This window comes from Phyllobates terribilis, unplaced genomic scaffold, assembly GCF_046119375.1.
Source record: "Phyllobates terribilis strain yellow unplaced genomic scaffold, ASM4611937v1 Scaffold_1__5_contigs__length_1240528914, whole genome shotgun sequence".
Lineage (NCBI taxonomy): Eukaryota > Metazoa > Chordata > Amphibia > Anura > Dendrobatidae > Phyllobates > Phyllobates terribilis.
This window is the reverse complement of record NW_027362761.1, coordinates 735,268,786-735,296,366: the sequence shown is the minus strand read 5'-3', so window position 1 is coordinate 735,296,366 and position 27,581 is coordinate 735,268,786.

Here is a 27,581-nt window from a genome sequence, read left to right as displayed (position 1 = left end):
GTTTTTCCTAAATTTTGGCAGCCGTTGGATTCACTGCATACCCTGTAACTGAATAGCAGACCCTCTCCTTTCTAATGGGAACATGTCGTACTCGTTACTGTGACCCAACTCTATGTGTCTTTAAATTGTTAGCGGGGTTTTTCCTAAATTTTGGCAGCCGTTGGACTCACTGCATACCCTATAACTGTATAGCAGACCCTCTCCTTTCTAATGGGAACATGTCGTTACTGTGGCCCTGCTCTATGTGTCTTTAAATTGTTAGTGGGGTTTTTCCTAAATTTTGGCAGCCATTGGACTCACTGCATACCCTATAACTGTATAGTAGACCCTCTCCATTCTAATGGAACATGTCGTTACTGTGGCCCAGCTCTATGTGTCTTTAAATTGTTAGTGGGGGTTTTCATAAATTTTGGCAGCCGTTGAACTCTCTTCATACCCTATAACTGTATATCAGTCCCTCTCCTTTCTAATGGAAACATGTCATTACTGTGGCCCTGCTCTATGTGTCTTTAAATTGTTAGCGGGGTTTTTCATAAATTTTTGCAGCCATTGGACTCACTGCATACCCTATAACTGAATAGCAGACCCTCTCCTTTCTAACGGGAACATGTCGTGCTCATTACTGTGACCCAACTCTATGTGTCTTTAAATTGTTAGTGGGGTCTTCCTAAATTTTGGCAGCTGTTGGACTCCCTGTGTGACGCTCACAGCCCTCCCTGGGGAATGGGGTACTCGGAGCCGGGTCAGATGTTAGGGAGGCAGTCGTGGCCTGGACCCGTTCCGTGCCCAGGGCCGTCACATGAAAGTAATGGGCTATCAGGGTTGAGTGGTATTATCGACTACGCCACTTGTGGTGTCTGGTGATGCGCCACCAGCGCTGCTAGCAGTCCTCTGAGGCTGGATGTAGTGGCAGCAGGCGATGTTATAACTCCCCACAGGCGGAGCAGGGCCTCAGGGCAGATGTGACAGGAGGATGGGGAGAGTAGTCCTGGGTCACTCAGGTACTGTGTGGTGCAGTGCAGAAATGAAGGAACCAGAGGCCGTAGGGATAGTCTTCCAGGTCTTTTACTCACAGTTCTTTTAAGCAGCGGCAAGGCTTCTCCCTGCTCCTCACGGATCACTGCGGCCACCAGGGATGAGGGCTCAGCGCACCCAAGGAGTTCAGGTACTTCAATCAGGACCCTCCGAGTGTTCCTAACAGTCCCCTTTGAACCTCTCCTGTGTGTGTGTGTGCAAAGGCTGGGTCTCCCTCTGTACTATGCGCAGGTACCGGCTTCTCTGACAGAGACGTGAAGTGGCAAAGTCAGATGTCGAGGGCCGGTACCCCTCTTGCAGCAGGAGTCCCTCTGGTAGGGCCAGAATGGAGAGTACAGGTGGCGTAGGCCGCTCCGTCCGTGCTCCCTGGGATCCTTTTGCTTGTGGAGCTGTCACTAAAGCTCCCGACCTTCTTAAGCTAGGGAACTTGACCGGGGTAGAGACTCTGTTAACTCTTTCCCGCTCCTCGTGTCAAGGTCAGAGCACGAGGACCGTGCATCTTCAGCACACTGCAGGCTCCTACACAAGGCCACTGTCAGCTGCAAAGACCACAATCAAAGAACCTTGTGCTCAAGATGGCTGGCTATTATATATTAAACTATGTGTGTAAACTAAAAGTGTGTTCTACCCTTCACCCACTACATGGTTCCCCTAACTTTTGGTTCCCCCACTTGTGATCCTGCTGAGGCAGCACAATGGTGCATACTTACCTCCCATAGGTCAGGAGTGTGTAGTATTGAATGTAGATTCAGGGTCCTGACCAGTGCACCTTCCTTACCTGGGTGAGGAGACACTACACCTGCTGACAGGCTGCAGTATCCCCCCTTGTGGCGACCGAACCCTCAGGGTCGCCACACCTGTATACCCTATAACTGAATCGCAGACCCTCTCCTTTCTAATGGGAACATGTCGTACTCGTTATAGGACCAGCTCTATGTGTCTTTAAATTGTTAGTGGTGTTTTTCCTAAATTTTGGCAGCCTTTGGACTCACTTCATACCCTATAACAGTATAGCGGACCCTCTCCTTTCTAATAGGAACCTGTCGTACTCGTTACTGTGGCCCAGCTCTATGTGTCTTTAAATTGTTAGTGGGGCTTTTCCCAAATTTTGGCAGCGCTTGCAGTCACAGAATGGGCATTACCACTATAGGAGACTCGCTCCTTTATGATGGGAACATTTTTTTTACTGAGACCCTCCTCTTTGTCTCTTCAAAGGGATATTGGGTTGCGTCCTAATTTTTGGCAGCCGTTGCAGTCGCTGCTTACGCAATAACAGTATAGGAGACCCACTCATTAATAATGGGAACAACAAAGCATAGCTGGTGATGGCTCTCTAACAATAGCGAGGGCCGACTGCTGGCCCTTTAAGAATATTAAGGGCCGCCTGATGACCCTATAAAAACAGGCTGTGTGACTTTCAGTTTCCCTACATCATAAATGAAACAGGATGTGTCTGATGATGTGTCACACACCACATGGCCAGATAAGGGTGTAAAATGTTAAAATGACATTTCCCGTTGAATGCATTTGTCGTAAAAAATAACGTAAAAAAATACATAAATAAAAAAATAAAAGCACAGGATATTTGTTTAGTATAAAAACCAGACTCGCCAATGTAATCTCAATGTAATCACATTGTTAAGCTCCTGCAATCTTCCTCCAGTTCAGCCTCCATCTCCGAAATGACCACATCAGTCACAAGCAGAAAGCACTGCAGCACTTCCTTGGCCAAGCGGCTACAGGCTGTGCTGAAGATAACATGCTTAATGCTTAGGTGACAAACCGCCCACCACTGCAGAGTTGTTGAACGCTGTAACACAGCAGCCTGATCTGTGGCTCTCACCGCTGGGTGGCTTGCTGCACACTTGCGCTTGTTTTCCAAGTAACAGAAAACTAAGCAAATGGTGGCCTCTATCATCATCATGGCCTCACCTCGGCACTATGAACTCTTCCAATGGAGAAGCCATGGCCCATTGGAGGAGTCTCCGGTTCTCTTGTGGGTCCGACCAACCCTGCCAAGAAGCAGCCCTGGCTAAGAAAAGTGTGTGGGAAGGTTCCCGGACACTCTATGGCTGCTTTTTTAATGTGGATTGGACGTTCTTAATTGCATGTTATTTCTCAAACAGCAGATCAGGCCATTGCCCAACTCTGTAGTGATGAAATGAAAGGGCAATGAAAGATGTTTGGGTGTCGAAGCACCACCGACAAGTGTGAGCTGATGTTGGACGGCCTGCCATTGCTTATGCGACAAGCTGCATTAGAGGACTTCCTGGGAGAAATGACAGCTGAAGCAGATACGGTTTCCCAAGTCAGTCCTTTCATCGAGCTGAAAAATATGTCTGTGGTGAAATACAGCTCTCACCAACAAGCTGTGGACTGCCTCTGTACCGTCCCTGGCCACATTCACTTGACCACGTGTTTGTGGTTAGGTGGTCCTTCCCAGTAAGTGCACTGGGGAGGGCACGGGTAATGTTGTGGGACCCGTGCTTGTGGAAGGTGGAGACGACACCGGGAGAAATAGTGGTGGCTGGGGACCGAGTATGGACACTCGGCCGCCGCCGCCATGAGGTTGTGGACAGCTTCCGCCTCCACAAGCCTAAAAGGCCACATTTGAAGTGCAAGCAGTTGTCAAAAATTTGGCAGTATAGTATTGCAGCCTGTGGGTGGGTGGGTGGCTGGCTGTATACTTGTGCTTGCACTCCAAGGAATGGGGTAGGGACAACTGAATGCTGCGCTGGGACAAGGATGTGTATGTTGATTGTTGCACATCTGCAATGACAGAGGCATCTTTGCATGCGCCGAGGATCACTTGTGATGGGCATACTTTTAGGCAGTGACCTGGGAGTCAGAGATGCTTCCAGGGGTCTTCCCCATGCTGTTCCCATGTCTTTTCAGCACTGTATGCATGTGTCTGATGATGTGTCACACACCACATGGCCAGATAAGGTTGTAAAATGTTAAAATTACATTTTCCAGTGAATGCATTTGTCTTATCATAGAATCATTGAATGGTAGAGTTGGAGGGGACCTCCTGGGTCATCTGGTCCAACCCCCTGCTCAAAGCAGGATTCACTAAATCACCTCAGACAGATATCTGTCCAGCCTCTGTTTGAAGACGTCCATCGAAGGGGAACTCACCACCTCTCGAGGCAGCCTGTTCCACTCATTGATCACACTAATTGTCAAAAAGTTTTTCTAATATCTAATCTGTGTCTCCTCCCATTCAATTTCATCCCATTGCTTCTAGTCTTTCCTTGTGCAAATGAGAATAAAGATGATCCTTCTATAATGTGACAGCCCTTGAGATATTTGTAGACAGCTATTAATTCTCCTCTCTGTCTTCTTTTTTGCAAGCTAAACATTCCCAAATCCTGTAACCGTTCCTCATAGGACATGGTTTGCAGACCGGTCACCATTCTGGTCGCTCTTCTCTGAACTTGCTCCAGTTTGTCGATGTCTTTTTTAAAATGTAGTGCCCAAAACTGGACGCAGTATTCCAGATGAGGTCTGACCAAAGAGGAGTAAAGTTCGATAATGACTTCACGTGATCTAGACTGTATGCTTCTGTTAATACATCCCAGAATTGTATTTGCCTTTTTTGCTGCTGCATCACACTGTTGACTCATGTTCAGTCTATGATCTATTAGCATACCTAAGTCTTTTTCACATGTACTGTTGCTTAGCTCTATTCCTCCCATTTTGTATATGCTTTTTTCATTTTTATTGCCCAGATGTAGTACCTTGCATTTTTTCCTGTTAAAAACCATTCTGTTGGTTATAGCCCACTGCTCCAGTTTATTTAGGTCTTTTTGAATCCTCTCTCTCTTCTCTAGTATTAGCTATCCCTCCTAGCTTTGTGTCATCAGCAAATTTAATCAGTTTACCCTCAATTCCTTCATCTAAATCATTGATAAAGATGTTGAACAATACAGGTCCCAGGACAGAGCCCTGTGGTACCCCACTTGAGACATTCATCCAACTGGATGTGAAGCCATTTACGACCACTCTTTGGGTCCAATCACTAAGCCAGTTATAAATCCACCTAACAGTTGCCTTGTCCATTTCATACTTAATTTTTTCAATAAGGATGGTGTGAGATACTTTGTCAAATGCTTTGCTGATGTCAAGATATTCTATATCTACAGCATTTCACTGATCCACCCAGTCAGTGATTCTGTCATAGAAGGAAATTAAGTTAGTCTGACATGACTTGTTAGTTACAAACCCATGCTGACTCTGGTTAATCACTTCATTCTTATCCAGGTACTTACATACATGTTGTTTAATAATTTGCTTAAAGATCTTTCCTGGTATAGAAGTCAGACTCACCGGCCTATAGTTCCATGGGTCCACCTTCTTCCCCTTTTTGAAGATAGGAACAACATTTGCTCTTCTCCAGTCTTCTGGGACTTCTCCTGTTCTCCAAGATTATGGAGAGTGGTTCTAAAATTTCTTCTACGATCTCCTTCAGTACTCTGGGGTGTAATTCATCTGGACCTGGAGACTTGAACTCATTTATGTTAGCTAAATATTCCCTCACAATCTCTCTGTTTACAGATAACTTGGATTTTTCAATTCCTTTAATAGGACAGTGAAGATCAGTTGATGTTACATTTTCTTTCTGAGAGAAAACAGATGCAAAATAGGAATTAAAAAGTTCAGCCTTCTCAACATCCTTTCTTACCATTTCACCATTTTCATCCTGTAAAAATCCTATACCATCTTTGACTTTTCTTTTACTTTTGACATACCCCCAAAATCCTTTTTTACTGCTTTTGACATCTCTTGCAAGCCTTAACTCATTGTCAGCTTTAGCTAACCTGATACGTGCCCTACAGGATCTGCAGACTGCATTATAATCTTCTTTAGATATGCCTCCCTCTTTCCATTTGATAAACATTTCTTTCTTTCTTTTTAGCATGTGTTCAAGTTCTGTGTTCATCCATCCTGGTTTCCTTAAATGCTTCCCATTCTTCCTACTTTTCGGGATTGTTAACGATTGTGCTTTGAGAATCTCATTTTTAAAAATTTCCCATCCTTCCTGGACATTTTTGTCCTTAAGGACATCCAGTCATTGGATCCCTCCTATTCTCTTTCTGAGTCGCTTAAAATCTGCCTTTCTAACCTTGAAGTTTGAGTCTTTACATGTCTTCCTCCACTAGTTATCCAAAATTCTATAATAGTATGATCGCTGCCTCCTAGGGTTCCAGTCACTTTTACCTCCTCAACCATTTCCTCCCTGTTTATAAGGATTAGATCCAAAGTAGCAGATCCCCTTGTTTTCTCCCCTACCTTTTGGAAGATAAAGTTGTCAGCAAGAGAGGATAAGAATTTGCTTGACCTGTTAGCTTTACTTGAGAGAGATTCCCAACAAATGTCTGGATAGTTGAAATCTCCCATGACCACTACATCATATTTTTTGGAGAACTTGGTCATTTGATACATAAAGAGTTCATACATATCTTCAGCTTGCCCAGGTGGCCTGTAGTAAATGCCTACAATGGTGTCCTTTCCGTTGTTCTCTCCTTGTATTCTTAACCAAACAGTTTCCACAGAACTCCCAGTCTCTGCTTCAATCTCTGTGCAGATATATGCTTTTCTAAAATACAATATGACACCTCCTCGTTTATCAAGTCTGTTTCTTGCAAATAAGTTGTATCCTTTTAGCCTTGTATTCCAATCATGTGTATCGTCCCACCAAGTTTCAGTGATTCCAATGGCATCATATTCCTTTTCCTGCATTAGTAGTTCCAATTCTCCTTGTTTGTTGCCCATGCTTTGTGCATTTGTATAAAAACATTTTAGTTTGTGATTGGTTTCTCTTCCTCCCATATTTTTATTATTTAATTTTTTTTGTCTTTATTCTTCCTTTCCACTTCCAGTAGCAGAGATCTCAATAGTATTTGTCAGCTGTACAGCTTTTTCTGGCCTTTTGCTTCCCTTCCCACATTGTTCTAGTTTAAAGCTCTCCTGATGAGTGTAGCAAGGCGACTTCCAAATATATGTTTTCCAGTCTTCGTAAGGTGCACCCCATCTCTAGCAAGTAGTCCATCATATAGGTAATTCATTCCGTGATCCAGAAATCCAAATCCTTGTTGACGGCACCATCGACGTAGCCAGTTGTTCACCTGTAGAATCTTATTCCACCTCATTGTTCCATGGCCATCCACTGGGAGGATGGATGAGAAGACCACCTGCGCTTCCAATTCTTTCACTTTCTTGCCTAAGTCTTCAAAGTCACTGCAGATGGTTTCCAGGTCCTTTCTTATGGTGTCATTTGTCCCCACATGTATTAGCAGGAATGGGTAGTGATCTGTAGGTCTGAAGAGTCTTGATATCCTGTCAGACACATCTTTAATTTTTGCTCCTGGAAGACAGCACATTTCTCTTGAGGTTATGTCTGGTCTGCAGATAGCGGCCTCTGTTCCTTTCAAAAAGGAATCCCCCATGACCACTTGAAAGCAATGCAAAAGTGCAAAAATGCAGCAAAAACGCTACATGTGAGCATAACCCAAGGTGTGAAGGAGCATTTTTGTTTTTGGTTATTTATTTTGTCTTATATACAAGTCATTACCCTGGAAAGGATGTTCCTTAACATATTTTCCAGGAAAATCCATTTTGGTTTAGTTTTTGCATGTTTTTCTGTGAGTCCGTAAAAGTGGCGTAATACCTCTGACAACATTGTTGACAGCAGTGACCTGGGAGTCAGAAATGCTTCCAGGAATCTTCCCCATGCTCATGTCATTTGAGCACTGTTCTCATCGATTTGTGCAATTTTTAGGCCCTCTGCAGACCGCTGGGGGGAGCCGCCGGAAAAATGCTCGAGTTTCCCATAGACTTACATTGGGCTCGTTACTCGGTCCGAGCACTCGAGCATTTCAATTTCCTCGACCCGAACAACGAGCACCCGAGCATTTTAGTGCTTGCTCATCACTAATCCCAATGGATAATGAAGACTGAGTGTGTTCAACCTAAGGGCCACTATGGGATCATGAACGTTGCCCCTTTCCTTTAAAACTAGTTATGTAGGGTCTTTTATCTTGTTTTAGTTTTGTTTTTAAACTTCATTTCCTTTGTTCTTTTTGCAAGCTCCTTGAGATTTTTGATCTACATTCCCGCCTGTTCAGAGGTGGAGACTGTTCACCATCTTCAAGTCTGTACTACACTGAGAAATTGTTGTCTATATGTTTCTATCTCTTTATGTGATGTTATTTCCTCTTGTCCTAACCTATCTATGTAAAAAACTCTATTTATCCAATTTTCTCCTTTTCCACTTCTCCTTTCTTGATACCTATTATTGATATACATTGTATACCTTCTGATGCACTGTGCTTTTTCACAACCGAGCACAAAGGACTGCTATCTGATCTAGGTTACACCTGTACATTGGTATGGTGCCGTGTACTTGGAGGAATGTACTACCTCTCAGTGCTATGTCCATGGATGACGCTCCGGCGCTCATCCATATTCTTCATCTCCTGTAGTGATGTGGATGTGCTTACTTGTCGCACTCGCCGCCCGCTGGCTGACGCATCGCCGGTGGGCAGTGACATGTGAAGTGAGACGCAAACCCTGTGGCTTCCGGTTCACGACTCTGCCACCGAAAGATGCCACAGTTTCTACACATTATCATATGGATTTTCATACACTACTTAAGTAGCTCCAATTGTCCCCTACACATACCCCCCCCCCCCCCGAAGAAACCGCCACAAAACGCACATTGGGGTAACTGTCATCCCACTACCAGGTTGTATATGGCTATATTTTATACACTTAGGTGTTCATTTGCTTGTGAACTATCTATTATGTGTGTTTGACCTATGATACTACCTTCTCTGTTGGTTCTTCCTGGCATTGAAGCCGCCCTTATATAAGGTTATATATGTGACACGTCTAGCTATACTTTAATTGTCTGTAATTTCATTTTTGATTTGTAGTACTATATATGAAATCTATTATCATACATTGATCTGTCTGTTTTCATTATCAATACTCAGTCCATGGTTTAGAATATTGCCTCCGAGTTATTTCATTCTCTACTATTTAAGGAGCTTGTCTCACCCTGATACTAACTGATTATTAATTGGGGGTTGCATGTATTTAAAACTGTTTTACTATTGGACTGACATTTCCTCTATGTTCTGTGGAACTTTATGTACCTCCGGTGGTATGGCTCTCACTGTCACTTCTCCTTGCCTTTTTTAATAGTTTTATATTTGAAAGTTTCAAGTAAATAGTTTGAATTTATATGAGCAAAACCAAGATGCATTTTTCTGCTTCCACTTGTTGTTTGGTGTATATATTTGTCTGGAAGTGCACACTATCGTGGACTACATGATTTAGGATCTTCTAATATAAATATAGGCTATCAGCCCATGTGCGGAATCACATTAAGATAGGTCCTAGTAGAAAGAATTGCCTTATGTGGCTGCCGGGTACACATGAATTGGCCAATTTATGAGCTAAGTATTCTCAATTTTTCCTATTTTCTAGAGCAGTAATGCAATTCAAATTTCAAATATCTCATGTTTGCAAACTATAGCACTACAGAGTGCTACTTTATTTGTTATTCATCAGAGCTGGAAGTCTCAGCCTCGCATGAAGAGGTCCGTGGATGGGATTCTGCTCCCGCGGCAGTGGTAAAAAGATGCAACAAGGACCAGACAATGTACAGCAAGGAGCAGGTGAGTGGTGAGGTGACTGGTAAGGTGCGTATGAATATATTTTTTTATTTTTTACTTTTATTATGCTCTGGGGTCCGGAGAGACCCCATAGCATAAAAAGGGACATTCAATTCGGGGAGGACATTCAATTCTGTTAATCAAATTTCCAGGGATAATAAACATGAACAGGCAAATTCAGATTTTGTCCGTTCTCATCTCTAGTCTGAGTGACAATTGTAACATATACTGTACAACATCCTACAAGACCTATCTGCTTTCATTCTTTGCTAATATGTTCTCTGTTTGAACAGACCGATAAAATATTTTACAAGAAAAAGCATTAAATGCTGACTGAAAATTAATCTATCAACAAGCCACATAACTGTCTGATAACAATGCCGTGTATCCTTTCTGCAAACAATAGCAGATGTGAACGACTTTATACCTTAATAAGGCAGCTTTTGCAGAGTTGGTGTCTGTTCATTGCTGGTAAATGAAGTAGTGGCAAGACATGTTTTTAATTTTTTTTACTCCACATTTATGCAGGATGCATACTACTGTACAAAAAGTTTAGGAATGTGTGCAAAAACTGCTGCAAAACAAGAATGCTTTTAAAAATAGAGTCAAATGCAAAGTGAGTGAACAAAAGACAAATCTAAATCAAAACAATATTCGGTGTGACCACACTTTACTTTCAAAACAGCATCAAAGAATCAATTGCTCTTGGTGCACTTGCACACAGTTTTTGAAGGAACTCGATTCTTGTAGAACTAACCACAGAACTTCTGTGGATGCAGGTTTGTGTAAATCCTTCTGCCTCTTCATGTAATCCCAGACATCTCGATGATGTTGAGATTAGGGCTCTGTGGGGGCCATATCAATACTTCCAGGATTCCTTATTCTTCTTTACACCAAAGATCGTTCTTACTGACATTAGCTGTGTTTCCATTTTTTCGGCTAACAAACTGCCTTTTGTTAAAGCCAAATATTTCTCATTTTGAGTCATCAGTCCAGAACATCTGCTGTATTTTTTGCACCCTACTTCCTGTTTTCATGCATGGATGAGTCACTTGGCCTTTTTTCCATGTCAAAAATATGTTTTGTGGACACAATCCTTCCATGAAGACCTCTTCTAGCCAGACCTTTCCAAACAATAGATATGAGTTGCTGTTCCTCAATGGTTGCTGCCAGTTCTGAGCTGATGGCCATTCAGCGGGCCTCAGGGCAGCGTGGGGAAATGGATGGTGGTACAGGTGAGAGATGGCCAGGACGGGTCAGGGAGAAATGACGGACACTCACACGGGGGTTCGCTTTGGTACCTTTACTGGTGTAGTTGCAGGTATGGTCCAGGGTACTCAGTAGGCAGGGTGCACTTCTGGACTCTCCCCAGTGAGCGGGTATAGGGCCTCCTGATCCGTTGCTTCCACTTGCTAAGCTTCTGACCTGCCTGGAGCTAGGCCTGGCTTTATTACTGTCTCTCTTTCTCTCTTGCACCTGCTGACCTGGTGGTAGGGCCTTCTCTTGGAGATCAATCTCCCTGGACGCTGGGGCCTCCATGACTCCTAGCCCTGGTACTGTAGTCAGCGTTGGTTGACCTGGGACTTGTAGTCCTCCAGGTATCCGGTAGTCCCTACTGGGTGTAAAGGTCCCTGTAGGCGCGGGAAAGGGGGAAGGGTTGACGCTAATCCAGATTAGGAGGTCACCCCTTCCCCCTTTCCCTAGTGTCTGGGCTCCCTTTCCCCTCTGGGTTGCACTCACACCTGGCATGACTCTCTGTGTTGCACTCACACCTGGCGTGACATTATAACCGGCCATGTCCACGTATACACACCAGGTATATATACACCCAGACTAAAGGGAGGTAGTCGCTGGGTCCTAAACACAGCCTCCTATCTAGGCAGCTGTCTGCATTGCCAAATGTGGAGATCTCCTGCACACAACTGCAGGGCGACTGTCTGTAACCTCTGACACACCCATGACACATGTGTGGCGCACCTGAGGATTCGACCGCCACAGGGGTACTGCACCTCTTTGATGAGGTGTGGTATCTCCCCGTCGAGGTAAGGATGGTGTGGCTGACAGGACCCCACCTCTGCATCAAACACTTCACCTCTCCCACCTGAAGGGGGCTTTTAAGGCACCAGGGTGCTGCCCCGGTCGGGATAGAGGAGATGGGGGGGAACCAAAGTAAGGGGGAACCTAGTAGTGGGTGAGGGTGGAGGACGCACATTTAGGTTACGCTTAAAATTCATATTTAATAAACAGCCATCTTGGGCTTATGGTCTTTGATTGTGATCTTCATCACTGAATGTGGCTTTCTGTGTGAACCTGCAGTTGATGGGGACACGGTCCTCGTACTCTGGCCTTGAGTCGAGGAGCGGGCAAGAGTTAACGGTTGTCTCTACCCGGTTAAGGTCCCTGCCTAAGAAGGCCTGGAGTGTAGGAATAAGCATCCACAAGCAAAAGGATCCCAGGGGGATGCAGACGGAGCGGTATACGCCACCTGTCCTCGTTATTCTGGCCTAGTCAGAGGGATTCCTGCTGCAAAATGGGTACCGGCCCCCGATATCTGACTTTGTTACAGTCGGAGAAGCCCGGAGGCTCAGTGGATCCCACCGGGTAGCGGAGTGGAGTCGCCACCCGTACCCTTGTTCTGTGCATAGTCCAGAGGGAGACCCGGCCTTAGTACAAGTACTACACACGGACAGGAGAGGACCTAGTGGGACAAGTCTAGGAACACTTTGGTGCGGGGCCCTGGTCAAAGCATCTGAATTACTCGGAGGTGGTCAACCCCCGGTCCTGGTGACCGCAGCACGCCGTGAGATGCCTTGCAGCTGTGCATTCTACCGTGAATAAAGCTTGGAAGACTACCCCTATGGCCTCCAGTTCCTCATTGCAACGCGGCACCGCACCACACCGCACCACATCTTCCAATACAACTCCCATCCTCCTGTCCTCTCTGCCCTGAAGCCCTGCTCCGCCTGTGGGGAGTAGTATCATCTCCGGCTGCCACTACATCCCGCCTCAGAGGACTGAACGCAGCGCTGGTGGAGAATCACCAGACACCACAGGTGGCGTAGTCTATACCACCACTCGATGAACACCAACCTTGAAAGCCCATTACACCTTTTTTTAATGTGACGGACCTGGGCATGGAACGGGTCCAGGCCACGGCTACAAACCACCAAACATCTGACCCGGCTCCGAGTAACCCCTCTTCCCAGGGTGAGGGCTGTGAGCGTCACACATGCTTTTAGACAGAGTGGTTTTGTTATGATCTGCTACAAGAACTAAGGAAAGATAGGAAAACTGTCCCTACAATAGGACTAAGCTGATTCCCTATGATGCAGCGGGCAACCTGTTCCTTGTGAACAGACCCACCTTCGTCCTCAGCTAGTCTGAACGCAGACCTATAGATATAAGGGAGGGGTCCCTTAAAGTACTAAGGACTGGGACAAAATTGGACACCTCCTAGCAGAAGTTGTAGCGGAGCAAAAAGACAAACAGACAAAAATACTTAGAGGTCCAAGGACCAAGCAAACTATAGCGATAGGTGCAAAGCACCTGGCTAGATTAAGAGTCAAAGTAACACTGAAGTCCAGCAAAGCCAGAAGGGCGGAGCTGGAATAAATAGGCAGCAGGTCACGTGACCACAAAATAGAAAAAAACTAACAGGAGGGTTCTAACAGTACCCCCTCTTCTATGAGGATCCTCCGGATCCTCCAGGCCCAGGCCTATTAGGAAACCTCCTGTGAAACGCTCTGATAAGTCTAGGAGCAGAGACATCATCTGCCCTTACCCAGGAGTTATCCTCAGGACCGAAACCTTTCCAAGCGATGAGATACTGCAATCTCCCTCTATGCCTTCTGGAATTCAGGATACGAGTAATTTCATATTCACCGTCTTCCACACCGGAGGAACTGTGACAGTGGCAGTGGCATCCCTATCCGATACATCAGCTTTTTTCAACAAGGAAACATGAAACACCGGATTAATCCTCCAGGAGGAGGGAACCTCCAACCTAACAGCAGACTGGTTAACCACCTGCAGCAACTTAAATGGTCCCATAAACTTCGGACCCAATTTCTTAGAAGGAATCCTCAACCGCAGATTCTTTGAGGACAACCAAACCATGTCACCAACAATAAACAAAACCTCTTGACATTTCCTGTTAAAATACTTCTTAGACTTTTTGTTAGCCTCTTGACGGTTACAACGTACATCAGTCCAAACTCTCTCCAAATCACGGGAAAAATTCTCCTCCTCCGGCACAGCCGACACCAATTTGGAGAACGAACCAAACGACGGATGTCTCCAAGTACAACAAAAAAAACGGAGAACACTCAGCAGAAGAGGATGTATGGTTGTTAAGAGCAAATTCAGCAAGTGGCAGAAACTCAGACCACCCCTCTTGATTGTCTGCCACAAAACAACGCAAAAACTGCTCAACATCCTGGTTCTTTCTTTCTGTCTGTCCATTAGACTCAGGATGATACCCAGATGAAAATGACAAATGGACTCCCAACCTGTCACAAAAGGCACTCCAAAAACGAGCCACAAACTGTCGGTGGGAACGCCATGGAGTCTGACAATTTCCTTGACAAAAGCCTTAGCGAGTGTCTTAGCGCAGGGTAGTTTAATGAAAGGAACCAAGTGACACATCTTGCTAAAACGGTCCACGACCACCCAGATGACAGTGAAACCCTCGGACACAGGAAGGTCAGTAATAAAATCCGTTGCAAGATGCGTCCAAGGTGCACTAGGAACCTCCAGAGGGCAAAGCAACCCCGCAGCAGGAGCATGTGAAGCCTTTGATCTAGCACACACCGTACATTGACGCACCCATTTAATGATTTCCTTCTGCCACCCAGGCCACCAAAAACTGCGACCTACCAGTCTCTTAGTCTCAGAAATTCCTTGATAACCTGCGAACCGAGACTCATGATACTCCACAAACAACTCTCTCCTAAAGGTTCTAGGTACAAACAACCTCCCATGGGGAGAGTTAGATGGGGCATCCTCCTGGGCTTTCAGAATCCCATCTTCCAAAACGGAGTCCAATGCTGCTATCACAACTCCTTCCTGTAAAATGCTCTCCTCCTCCTCGGTACCAACCATGGGAGAAAAGCTGCGAGATAAAGCATCAGCTTTAACATTCTTAGTACCCGGGATGTAAGTAACTGAAAAATTAAACCGCGAAAAAAACAGTGCCCACCTAGCCTGACAGGCATTCAAGCGCTTGGCAGCATCTAGATAGATCAGATTCTTATGATCAGTGAAAACCTGAATTGGAAATTTAGCACCTAACAAGAAATGACGCCAATGTTCCAATGCGAGTTTGATAGCCAGCAATTCCCGATTACCAACATCGTAATTAAGTTCGGTTTCAGAAAATGTTTTAAAAAAAAAAGCACAGGGATGAACCCCATCCTTGCTCTCCTGAGACAAAACCGCACCGACCCCCACCGAAGAAGCATCAACCTCGACCAAAAAAGGTTTGGTCTCATCAGGCTGCATAAGGATGGGGGCAGAACTGAACCTCTCCTTGAGATACTCAAAAGCTTCAATGGCCTCAGTAGTCCACTGGACCGTATTCGCACCTTTCCTGGTGAGATCGGTCAGCGGCTTAACAATTATAGAAAAGTTCTTAATGAATTTTCTGTAATAATTGGCGAAACCCAAAAATCTCTGTATCGATTTTAAACCAATAGGCCTAGGCCATTCCTGCACAGCCTGAACCTTCACAGGGTCCATCTCAAAGCCCTCGCTGATAATGTAGCCCAAAAAACTAATTCTCTGCACAGCGAACTCGCATTTCTCCAGCTTAGCAAAAAGTGAATTGTCACTTAATAACTGCAATACCTCACGTACGCTCTGCCAATGAGACTCCAAATCTGGCGAATAAATCAAAATGTCATCCAAATACACCACCACATTCTTACCAATCAAAGGTCTCAGGATGTCATTAATAAGGTTCTGAAAAAACTCTGGTGCATTGGTAAGACCAAAAGGCATAACCAGATTCTCAAAATGACCCACCGGAGTGTTAAAAGGAGTCTTCCATTCATCACCTTCCTTCATTCGCAACAAATTGTATGCCCCCCAGAGATCAATTTTAGAGAACCACTTGGCCCCCACTAACTGGTTAAACAAGTCAGGAATTAACGGCAGTGGGTAGGAATTGCGTACGATAATTTTATTAATTTCGCGAAGTCCAGACATGGACGTAAACCGCCGTCTTTTTGTTCTACAAAAAAAAATCCAACAGCCACAGGTGACTTAGAAGGTTTAATGTGACCAGCAGCCAAGCTCGTCTGTATGTATTCCTCCAAGGCTTTTCTTTCAGGGATAGTAAGATTAAATAAGCGACTCTTGGGAAGAGTAGCTCCAGGAACAAACTCAATGGTGCAATCATAGTCCCTATGAGGAGGTAGAATTTGCGACTCCTCCTCTGAAAAAACCTTCCAAAAATCCTGAATAGGTACAGGTAATTCCCCTCTTTCCACAGCAGCAATGCGACCGTTACAACATTTATCATAACACTTAGGACTCCAAGATTTAATCTCATTAGTAGACCAGTCCAGTAAAGGATTGTGCAGTTTTAACCAAGGCAAACGTAACACTACAGGAGAAGGTAAATTATTTAATACCACTAAATCCAAATTCTCTTGGTGAATACCATTAATAGTGAGGGGAAATTCAAAAACCTTGTGAGTAACACATTACAAAGGAGTGTTATCAACAGCAACCACAGAAATAGGAGATGACAAAGGTTTAGGTTCCAATTTAAGTTTTTCCAAAAATCCCTTATCAATCACATTCAGTGTAGAACCACAATCCACAAAAACCTGAAATTAAATCAACTCCTCCTGCAATGAGGTACTCCCTGAAAGAAATACTCCCTTAGAGTTTAAACAAGTAATACGGGCGTAACTGACCTTTTTTTTTTTCTTTGTTTAACAGAAGCTCACAGTTCTTAACAAAATGGTCAGATTTACCACAGTAAAAACACAATCCCTTGGAAAACCTGCGGTCTTTTTCCTGAGAGCGGAGTGGCATCGCCCCAATCTCCATCGGTTCTTCATCGTCCGAGCAGACCCTCTGATGACTAGGAGCTGCCATAGCAGGAGTTTTCTCCTCATTAACCCTGGAACGCAGTCTCCTGTCCACCCGTATAGCTAATTGCATGGCTTCTTGCAAGTTTCCAGGTGCAGGGAAAGCAATCAGCAGATCCTTAACCCTTCCACTTAGACCAGCAAGAAACAACCATTTTAACGCCCAATCATTCCATCTCACTTCAGAAGACCACCTTCTGAAGTGAGTACAATAATTTTCAACATCACCTGACCCATGCTTTAAACGTCTCAGTTGTGTCTCAGCAGAAGAGACTCGATCAGGATCGTCATACAACAACCCCATAGCAGAAAAAAATCTTCCACTGATCTAAAACATGGATCATTAGGTTGGAGAGAAAAGGCCCATCCCTGTGGTTCCTTGCGCAAAAGTGACATGATAAACCCAATGCGCTATGATTCATCCCCAGAGGACCTGGGTCACAAATGAAAATATAATAAACAAGCATTTTTAAAGGAAAAAAATCTTGTTGCTTACCATAAAAAAAGTCAGGCAGTCCTACCTTCAGTTCAACAAAATGCGCTCCAGGACAGCTGCTCACATGTTGCTGGAGCTCGGCCACCTCAAGAGACAATCCCTGTAGGCGTTGAGCCAATTCCTGAACAGACACCATGCTGATCTCCGGATCTCGTTCCTTAGGATTTTTTCTTTTGATTTTGGGCTGGACTTACTGTTATGATCTGCTATAAGAACTAAGGAAAGATAGGAAAACTGTCCGTACAATAGGACTAAGCTGATTCCCTACGATGCAGCGGGCAACCTGTTCCTTGTGAACAGACCCGCCTTCGTCCTCAGCTAGTCTGAACGCAGACCTATAGATATAAGGGAGGGGTCCCTTAAAGTACTAAGGACTGGGACAAAATTGTACACCTCCTAGCAGAAGTTGTAGTGGAGCAAAAAGACAAACAGACAAAAATACTTAGAGGTCCAAGGACCAAGCAAACTATAGAGATAGGTACAAAGCACCTGGCTAGATTAAGAGTCAAAGTAACACTGAAGTCCAGCAAAGCCAGAAGGGCGGAGCTGGAATAAATAGGCAGCAGGTCACGTGACCACAAAATAGAAAAAAACTAACAGGAGGGTTCTAACAGGTTTCCCCCAAGATAGCAGTGAGGCACACAGTGTGCATCGCAGTTGTAGACTGCCAACCCTGGGAATGTCAATTCGTCAAAAACTTGCAAAAACATTAGCAGCAGTAGTATAAGTGGCAGAAGCAATTTCTGTGAGTCGTTTTACATATTTTTAGATCAGCCCGTGCACCAGCAAAACAGAGTACAAGTCTGACATGTGGTGAACGACTGGAGAGGATGGTGCAGGAGTATTTCGAGCTCAATATCAATGCCATCAGGGAGGGTTTGGACTCTTTTACATTTTGGTCTTCAAAAATGGAAGAGTGGCCTGAGATCACCTGTCACGCCTTGGAGGTTTTATCATGCCCGGCAGCCATCGTTCTCTCAGAACGTGTCTTCAGCGCTGCTGATGGTGTCTTGATGGATAAGTGCATCCGGCTGTCCCCTGAAAGTGTAGACCACCTAACTTTCATAAAGATGAACAAGTCATGGATCTCAATGACTTTTGCACCCCAATCGCAGACTGTGCAGACTAGGCGATGGTGTAGTTTTTAGTGTGCTGCATTGATCTCGCGTTATTGCAATCTGTGACATTTTTGTTGTGGCTTCTGTGCCTGTTGTTGCTACTGCTGCTGATGTTACCAATAATTTTTTGAAATGTGGAGACTCCTATTTGGATCCCCATCTGGTGTGTTTCCTGTAGTGGAAGGAGTTCGTTCCCCATTATACTATTTCTACTCTGGTGGAATTGATGCCAGTTTGGTGGTGTCTGCCCCTTATTTTTTGAAATGTGGAGACTCCTGGTCTCCATCTGGTGTGTTTCATGTACTGTAAGGAATGTCGGTCCCCATTATACTATTTCTACTGTGGTGGAATTTATTCCACTTTGGTGGTGTCAGCCCCTAATTTTTTGAAATGTGGAGACTTCTGGTTCGGTCTCAATCTGGTGTGTTTTCTGTAGTGGAAGGAGTGTAAGTCCCCATTATACTATTTATATTCTGATGAAATTGATCCCACTTTGGTGGTGTCTGCCCCTAATTTTTTGAAATGTGAAGACTCCTGGTTGGGTCACCATCTGGTGTGTTTCCTTTAATGGAAGGGGTGTCAGTCCCCATTATACTATTTCTACTCTCGTGAAATTGATGCCACTTTGGTCATGTCTGCCCCTAGTTTTTTGAAATGTGGAGACTTCAAGTTGGGTCTCCATCTGTTGTGTTTCCTGTAGTGGAAGGGGTGTCGGTCCCCTTTATACTATTTCTACTCTGGTGAAATTGATGCCACTTTAGTGGTGTATGCAATGACTTTTTGAAATGTGGAGACTTCAAGTTGGGTCTCCTTCATGTGTGTTGCCTGTAGCAGTAGGGCTCCCAGATTAGCAGGCCTGCACTCACCTTCAGTCAACTACTACCTGTGTTACTATCCTTACATTTTTCTACCAATAATAGTCTATGAAACTGATGTTTGTGCCACCTGAGTGTGGCTGAGCAGAAAAACAGCTTGAGCTGTTGCATGTGGGATAAGGGCACCCAGCACACCAGGCGTACACCAATCCCTCATCCACCTCATCTTAATTTTAAGTTACAATATATACTCAAGTATAAGTCGATCGAGTATAAGCCGAGTTACCTAATTTTTCCACAAAAAACTGGGAAAACTTATTGACTCGAGTTTAAGCCTAGGGTGGGAAATGCAGCAGCTACTGGTAAATTTCCCCATCCTGGTATGCATTGCCCCCTCATCCCCAATCCTGGTATGTATGACCCCTTCATCCCAATCCTGGTAAGTATGGCCCTCTCATCCCAATCCTGGTATGTATGGCACCCTCATCTCCAATCCTGGTATGTATGGTACCCTCATCTCCAATCCTGGTATGTATGGCACCCTCATCTCCAGTTCTGGTATGTATGGTACCCTCATCTCCAATCCTGGTATGGATGGTACCCTCATCTCCAATCCTGGTATGTATGGCACCCCTCATCCCCCAATCCTGGTATGCATGGCCTCCTCATCCCCCAATTCTGGTATGTATGGCTCCATCACTGAACACATAAAAAATAAACACTTCTACTCACCTTCCTTCCTCACCTCTGCTCCAGCACTGCATCATATTCTGCTGCAGCAGCTCATGTCAGCACCTGAGCAGCACATGGGGTCACTGCCATGCACTCTCAGGTGCTGATGTGAGCTGCCGGCATAATCACTCCTCTCCATGCCGGGACTATGTGCGTAGAGAGGAACGAATATGCATTCTCTTTAGTAGCGGGCACTGTCAGCAGGAGCTGCGTCTCAGCGCTCCTCTGTGCCCGTTTCTAAAGAGAATGAATATTCATTCTTCTCCACGCCCATGGGAGTGGAGAAGAGGGAATATTCATTGCCCTTTAGCAGCGGGCACACATGGTAGCTTAAGCAGCCGGCTACTGTGTGTGCTCCGCTCCTCTGCCGGCGCAACTCCCCCCCACCATTATCCACCACCGGAATTTCTATATACTGGAGTATATACCCGAGTAAAGGCCAAGAGGGTCTTTTTCAGCACACAAAATGTGCTGAAAAATTCGAGTATATACGGTAAATTCAAAGCTGTAAATGCTGCCCCAGACCATGATACCTCATGCATGGCCCATGGCTGACTGCTGCTGTGCCATTAGAAAAATTCTACTGTGGGTCAATTGATGCCAATTTTCCTGGTGTCTGCCCCTAATTTGAGCTGTTTTGGCAGCTTTTGGGCCCCTTTGAAGGTGTTGTGTATGCGTTTTGTTTTACATATTAACATGGATCAAATGTTTGAAAATATGAGGAAAGAACATGCCGCAAAAGTTTTTCTTGATTCCACTAAGCAACCTAATGTGGGGGCAGATATCCATGATCAGATTACCCAGCTAGAAAAACTTTCCCTCAGGGAAACATGTACCTGGTGGGACCAAACAACACTTACCAATTACATCGAAAAAAAATATGATTCCAAGGGGATTGAGACTGAAAAAGATCCCTACAACTACAGGTGCTTCTCACTAAATTAGAATATCATCAAAAAGTTAATTTATTCCAGTTCTTCAATTCAAAAAGTGAAACTCATATATTATATAGAGTCATTACAAACAGAGTGATCTATTTCAAGTGTCTCTTTCTGTTAATGTTGATGATTATGGCTTATAGCCAATGAAAACACAAAAGTCATTATCTCAGTAAATTCGAATAATTAACAAAAAACACCTGCAAAAGCTTCCGAGGTCATGAGAAAATGAAAGGATTCATCCAGTCCATTTAGCGCTCCCAGGAGACAGGCACCAGGCAGAGGTATTAAAAGTCTTCAGAAATTTACTTAGATAAAAATCATCAAAAAAACAATACATAGAACAACGCGTTTTGGCTATATATTTGTGCAAAATAGCCATCTTCAGGTACGATATTGCTTTACAGTCTGCTAGAGTTATATAGTCTATATAGGTTCACTTGAATAAATTAATTATGTTAAATGGTCAAAACCTGGTGGTTCTTCATTAGCTTAATTGCTGCTTGATGGTTTTCAGTATGCAGCTTTAGTTTATCCTTGTTTCTTTTGTTGTTACAGATATATTTGCAATATATGATAAAATATATAGTGAAAACACACACACACATAAAAAAACATTAAAAACATTGATTTGCGTGTATACAACATGTGTGGATATATAGAAAATGTGTAAATCTATAGCATTATCCACACATACAGCATATATTCAATGATCATATTAGGACTATTATATTATACTTCTTTTACTAAAAAAGCTTTTCTTCCTTCTTTTTGTCCCTTGTCCCTTCCCCTTTTTTGTTTTGCTCCCTTAAAAAGTGAAAGAATTTTAGTATGAAAAAAAAAAAAAGTTAAAAATATATATATATAAATAATTGAAATAAAAATTTGAAAAAAATAAAATTAAATTAAAAAGAATAATCATTTACACTCATTTAATCATTTTGTGAGTTCTATATCTTTAGCTTCTGTCAGAGCTTTCTAAATATATTAATTTCTTCTATTAGGACTGAACTCGTGTAGTCCACACTCAGGGGTCTATCATGTTTCTCTCATTGGTATTTACCTCTATGCCGTGGATGTCCTCATGACGCTAGCTTCACTAGTCAGGGGTTTATGGGCAAACCCAAGAATATATCGTAAATCATATCTAGCTTAGGTTACCATATACTCTATTCTTTCTATGTGTTTCTATTGATAAGAAACACTGTCCTGATCTAATTCGGTTTTCTATATATTCTCCAGTCTTCATTGAGGCCGTCAGGATGTAGAGAGCGCAATCTGTACATCCAGAAAGCCTCTTTCTTGTTCAATAGATGGATTCTGTTTGATACATTCTGCGGAATTTCTTCGACAGGAGTCAAGCTTATTTCAAAGCTCTTATTATGATTTATTAAGAGATCTCTTGATAGGCTATGTGTTAGTAGCCCAATTTTCGCATTATGTCGGTGTGTGTTTAAACGTGATCTGACCATCTGTGTGGTCCGGCCAACATATTGCATTCCCAACTGCATGTAATTACATATATAACATAGCTGCTAGTGCAAGTCGGGTGATGTTTTGTGGGAAAGGTCTCCCCTGTGCTATTGGAGGTGATAGATTGGTGGCCATGGGTTATTGTTTGGCAGCATTGGCATTTCTTCTGGTTGCATTTAAAGGTGCCATTGAGTGTATTGGTTGTCTTTTTCACTATAGAATTAGTAGTTTTAAATTGGAGAGACATTTGTTTTTTTCCAGAACTTTTCACTACAGATTTTTTCAAGCGACTAGGTGCTATAATGTTTCTGAGTGTTTTCCCCCTTCTAAAGTGATGCCTGGTAGTACATCCCATAGAAGGGGATCTTGTCTCAGTATGTACCAGTAATTTTGTAATATTTCTCTAATTTTTTGGTTGCCTTTATTATAAGTAGTGACAAAGTTGTGTTCTCATCTCTTGGAATTGTCTATTTTCTGAGCAATTCTTTTTTTGTTGTCAGGTAAGGTTAGATTCTCCAAACAATCCTTCTGAGTTTTATTTAAATTAATCCTGTATGCCTCATTGACAATTTTTGGGGGGTATTTTTTCATCATAAATCTTTCCTTTAGAAGATCAGATTGCTGTTCATAGTCCAATTCCCTCGTATTATTCTTTCTAATACGAAAGAACTGGCCATAGGGGATATTGTTCTTCCATTTGGTATAATGGGCACTCCTGTAATCCTGTAAACCTTCTTACCTTAAAAATTCTACCCAGCTCATCCATGAATTAAACACAATATCTTGGAATGAAAATTACTGGATAATCACATTGGACGTAAATGCATTATACTCCAATATAGATCATGAGTTAGGAAAAAATGTGACAAAATATTATCTACAAAAAAAAAGGAAATATGCCTGAAGAAACAGGTAGAATTTCTTGTGACGGCCCTGAACTTCATACTCAGACATAATCTGTTTGAGTTTGAGGTTCAGTTGTACTTACAGAGACACGGGACCGCGATGGGGACTCGGGTAGCCCCAAGTTTTGCTAATTTGTTCATGGGGCTATTCGAGTCCCTGTCGCCCCTATCGCCCCCCAGATATGCACAAAATATAATACTATATAGACGCTAAATTGATGATCTGATCATCATATGGAACGGTACCCGAGAGGATGCTGAACTATTGGTAAAAGATCTGAATGATAATACTTGGGGCATATCATTTGTCACAAATATAGAGAAAGAGAAAGCAGTCTATTTAGATCTTGAAATTACGCATGAAAACAATAGAATAATCACCAAAACTCATTTCAAATCAGTAGATGTGAATGGGTACTTGGATTACAGGAGTGCCCATTATACCAAATGGAAGAACAATATCCCCTATGGCCAGTTCTTTCGTATTAGAAAGAATAATACGAGGGAATTGGACTATGAACAGCAATCTGATCTTCTAAAGGAAAGATTTAAGATGAAAAAATACCCCCAAAAAATTGTCAATGAGGCATACAGGATTAATTTAAATAAAACTCAGAAGGAATGTTTGGAGAATCTAACCTTACCAGACAACAAAAAAAGAATTGCTCAGAAAATAGACAACTCCAGGCAACCAAGGCAACCAAAAAATTAGAGAAATATTACAAAAATACTGGTACATACTGAGACAAGATCCCCTTCTACGGGATGTACTACCAGACAGACCAGGCATCACATTTAGAAGGGGAAAAACACTCAGAAACATTATAGCACCTAGTCGCTTGAAAAACTCTGTAGTGAAAAGCTCTGGAAAAAAACAAATGTCTCTCGAATTTAAAACTACTAATTCTATAATGAAAAAGACAACCAATACACTCAATGGCACTTTTAAATGCAACCAGAAGAAATGCCAATGCTGCCAAACAATAACCTATGGCCACCAATCTATCACCTCCAATAGCACAGGGGAGACCTTTCCCATAAAACATCACCTGACTGGCACTAGCAGTTATGTTATATATGTAATTACATGCAGTTGCGGAATGCAATATGTTGGCCGGACCACACAGATGGTCAGATCACGTTTAAACGTACACCGACATAATGCGAAAAAAATTGGGCTACTAACACATAGCCTATCGAGACATCTCTTAATAAATCATAATAAGAGCTTTGAAATAAGCTTGACTCCTGTCGAAGAAATTCCGCAGAATGTATCAAACAGAATCCATGTATTGAACAAGAAAGAGGCTTTCTCGATGTACAGATTACGCTCTCTACCTCCTGACGGCCTCAATTATAGACTGGAGAACATATAGAAAACCGAATTAGATCAGGACAGTGTTTCTTATCAATAGAAACACATAGAAAGAATAGTGTATATGGTAACCTAAGCTAGATATGATTTACGATATATTCTTGGGTTTGCACATAAACCCCTGACTAGTGTAGCTAGCATCATGAGGACATCCACGGCATAGAGGTAAATACCAATGAGAGAAACATGATAGGCCCCTGAGTGTGGACTACACGAGTTCATTCCCAATAGAAGAAATTAATATATTTTAAAAGTTCCGACAGAAGCTAAAGATATAGAACTCACAATATGATTAAATGATTATTCTTTTTATTTTTTAATTTAATTTTTTTTTCAATTTTTTTAAATTAAATATCTATATATATATATATATATATATATATATATATATACAGTACAGACCAAAAGTTTGGACTCACCTTCTCATTTAAAGATTTTTCTGTATTTTCAAGACTATGAAAATTGTACAATCGCACTGAATGCATCAAAACTATGAATTAACACATGTGGAATTATATACTTAACAAAAAAGTGGGTCATTGTCCTGTTGAAAAATAAATAATGGTCCAACTAAATGCAAACCGGATGGAATAGCATGCCGCTGCAAAATGCTGTGGTAGCCATGCTGGTTCAGTATGCCTTCAATATTGAATACATCCCCAACAGTGTCACCAGCAAAGCACCCCCACACCATCACACCTCCTCCTCCATGCTTCACGTTGGGAACCAGGCATGTAGAGTCCATCCGTTCACCTATTCTGCATCGCACAAAGACACAGTGGTTGGAACCAAAGATCTCAAATTTTGACTCATCAGACCAAAGCACAGATTTCCACTGGTCCAATGTCCATTCGTTGTGTTCTTTAGCCCAAACAATTCTCTTCTGCTTGTTGCCTGTCCTTAGCAGTGGTTTCCTAGCAGTTATTTTGCCATGAAGGCCTGCTGCACAAAGTCTCATCTTACCAGTTGTTGAAGAGATGTGTCTGCTGATAGAACTCTGTGTGGCATTGACCTGGTCTCTAATCTGAGCTGCTGTTAACCTGCGATTTCTGAGGCTGGTGACTCGGATAAACTTATCCTCAGAAGCAGAAGTGACTCTTGGTCTTCCTTTCCTGGGGCGGTCCTCATGTGACACAGTTTCTTTGTAGCTCTTGATGGTTTTTGCAACTACACTTTGGGACACTTTCAAAGTTTGCCTAATTTTTCGGACTGTCTGACCTTCATTTCTTAAAGTAATGATGGCCACTCGTTTTTCTTTACTTAGCTGCTTTTTTCTTGCAATAATACAAATTCTAGCAGTCTATTCAGTAGGACTATCATCTGTGTATCCACCTGACTTCTGCACAACACAACTGATGGTCCCAACCCCATTTATAAGGCAAGACATCCCAATTATTAAACCTGACAGGGCACACCTGTGAAGTGAAAACCATTTCCGGTGACTACCTCTTGAAGCTCATCAAGAGAATGGCAAGAGTGTGCAAAGCAGTCATCAAAGCAAAAGGTGGCTACTTTGAAGAACCTAGAATATAAGACATATTTTCAGTTGTTTCACACTTTTTTGTTAAGTATATAATTCCACATGTGTTAATTCATAGTTTTGATGCCTTCAGTGTGAATGTACAATTTTCAAAGTCATGAAAATACAGAAAAATCTTTAAATGAGAAGGTGTGTCCAAACTTTTGGTCTGTACTGTATATATATTAGGTTTTTTTTAACTTTTTTTTTTTTTTCATACCAATATTCTTTCACTTTTTAAGGGAACAAAACAAAAAAGGGGAAGGGGACAAGGGACAAAAAGAAGGAAGAAAAGCTTTTTTAGTAAAAGAAGTATAATATAATAGTCCTAATATGATCATTGAATATATGCTGTATGTGTGGATAATGCTATAGATTTACACATTTTCTATATATCCACACATGTTGTATACACGCAAATCAATGTTTTTAATGTTTTTTTATGTGTGTGTGTGTGTTTTTCACCATATATTTTATCATATATTGCAAATATATCTGTAACAACAAAAGAAACAAGGATAAACTAAAGCTGCATACTGAAAACCATCAAGCAGCAATTAAGCTAATGAAGAACCACCAGGTTTTGACCATTTAACATAATTAATTTATTCAAGTGAACCTATATAGACTATATAACTCTAGCAGACTGTAAAGCAATATCGTACCTGAGGAAGGCTATTTTGCACATATATATCGCCAAAGCGCGTTGTTCTATGTATTGTTTTTTTGATGATTTTTATCTAAGTAAATTCTGAAGACTTTTAATACCTCTGCCTGGTGCCTGTCTCCTGGGAGCGCTAAATGGACTGGATGAATCCTTTCATTTTCTCCTGATCTTTATTCCACGGTCTCCTGGCTGAGAGATCCGTTGTATCCAGACTAGAGCTGCACATCAAGGAGTCAAGGCATCTCAGTCAGACCTAAGAGGTCGATATGCTATGCCACAAGCTACACCAAAGGTGAGCAAATTAGCTTCTGAAAAATAGTTGAACTAAATAATCTGCACTTAGATCTGCGCCCGTGTTTTCTGTCTTTTCCCCTCTCCTAGACCCTATAGCCTTGGGGTCATATACCTCTGATCATTAGAAGCCTAAGGAATCTACCATTGGCTTGGGTGGAAGACGGTCTGCAGGAAAACAAAGGCTGCGATCTCCTGATGGAACATTTTAGCAATAGACTAGTAAGAAGGCGTGAAGCCTTTGCTGCTATTAACCCATATAGAGAAACATACGTTAGTACAGTACCCTTATTGAGTGACATAGACTTGGAAACAAAAAAGAAGATCAGAAATTACTTTTTTAATTTTGAGACGAATATGAAAATGGAGATTCGTCACCATTTGGATGTTGAGTTTCTGGACTTATACATTAAACAGAAAATTATACCCAAAGGGTTAC